Raw genomic sequence first — 1939 nt, 5'->3', positions numbered from 1 at the left:
TGTGCGATGAGAATCATGATGCATCTATCTTATGGGTAGTTGTGTACATTGCATGAGCTCTTCAGTACAAAATCTATGTGTAGCACATGAGGTCTTAAGAAGTGCCATTCATTAGCTTTGTTGTTATTATTACTATCATAATTAAAGGAGGGACGTGGCAAGCTTTGTGTTCTAGAAAATCTAGTGGTTATTCTCCACTTGCCCCCATCAAATCCATAGTCTTTCTTTCTCTGCCCTGCTCTGTCCTGGGAGGCGAGCCCCCAAAGACTACACTCCCAGGCTCCTTTGTCTGCTGGCTTCTTGGTGATTGAGCCAGTAGACTGCATGAGCAGGAGTTTGGAGATCAAGAGAGGAGAGAGGTCGGGGTATTTCTTCCATGTAGGGCAGCTGATCTGGTCATGGCTGTGACCCTCTACATCTCAGATGGGCTTTCCCGCAAGCAAAGACTGAGGCAAGAACATGGGTTCCAGAGATTTCTTCAGAAGCTGCTTCCAGAACTGAAGGAGCAGGGAGGGTCAAACAGGGGAGGGAGAAAAACAAGTGCACCTGGGATCACAGCTGTTAATTAGGGCAGTGGGCCTCTGCAGGGACCTCTGAGAGGTACACAACGCCTCTGGGGATTCCTGTCAGGGGGCGGGGGCTGCAGCATGTATCCAGGAGCTCCTGTGTCTGCCCAGGCTGCTGGGTGCCCTCGGGCATGGGCTCCCCCATGCTCTCCAGCTGCATTTCAGGCAAGGCACAAAGGTAAGGCTGCAGAAAATGCCCTAGAAATAAATCAGAGGGACACTTGCCTCTGTTCTGGTGACTGGCTGTCAGGGGGAGGCCACCACTGCAGCTGAAGGTGCAGGAAAGGAGTGTGACAGGGACAAGGGAGCACTCTCCATCCAGGCCCAACACTTCCCGCCTCTACAGCTGGGTCCTCCCTCCCCTGCAGCTTCCTGTCCTTGCCCTTTAGTCTAGGAAAGTTTTCCCTCCATGCTAATCTCTGTGCCCACACCCCTGTGCCTGCCCCGGGGCCCTGATTCCACTTCTGTAAATACTTCCTTCATGAAGGTGCTTCCAATGAACCCACCAAGTGGGATTCCACTTCTTTCTGGGGCCCTCCCAGAGACAGATAATTCTGGCTGCAAAACGAAGGTTGGCAGCATGAGGGGTGAGGGGGAGGGTCAGTGAGGTTGTGTTTCTCAGTCATCCTTGCTGAAGATGATACACGTGTGAGACTCAACTAAGGCAGAGGGCGAGGGGGTGGCATGGAGCTGACACGCGCTATCCCAGGGCCCTGCCTGAGGCTTGGCTGTCCTGGGAACCTAGGCCATGCTGATCGGGCCACACCAAGGATCTTGTCCCGGGGCTACAGGCACTGTCACATGGGCCACAGAAAGGCTTTGGTGTCAGAGCAAGCTTCTAATAGCGGATTTTCAGAAACAACAAAAACAGGGACAGGAAAGTTTTGGGTGGGGTGACAGCATGGTGTTTATCTTTGTTTCCTTTCTCCTCAGATCCCAACTGCCAGCCCCCCCCACCCACCCCCAGCACCTGCAGACAGGCAACAGACGTTTGCTGAATAAATCTCCATTTCTAGTGTTGCTGTCGTCCTCATATTTGTCAACAGCTACCCTATAATAAAAAGTTACTCTTATGGACTGAATGTTTGTGTCCCCCCCGGCCCCCGCAAACTCAAATGTTGAAACCTTAGTCCTCAGTGTGATAGGTATTTGGAGGTGAGGCCTTTGGGAGGTAATTAGGTTTGGATATGGTCACAAGGTGGGACCCCACCATGGGATTAGTGCCTTTTAAAGGAAGAGGAAGAGAGACCAGAGAGCTGGCTCTCTCTGCCTAAAAGATGGGTGTCTGCAAGCCAGAAAGAGGGTCTCGCCAGGAGCAGAACCTGCTGGCACCTTGAACTGGGAGTTCTAGTTTTCAGAAAGTGACAAATAAA

Source organism: Ailuropoda melanoleuca, chromosome 3 (genome assembly GCF_002007445.2).
Source record: "Ailuropoda melanoleuca isolate Jingjing chromosome 3, ASM200744v2, whole genome shotgun sequence".
Taxonomy (NCBI): domain Eukaryota; kingdom Metazoa; phylum Chordata; class Mammalia; order Carnivora; family Ursidae; genus Ailuropoda; species Ailuropoda melanoleuca.
Note: the sequence above shows the minus strand (reverse complement) of the source record.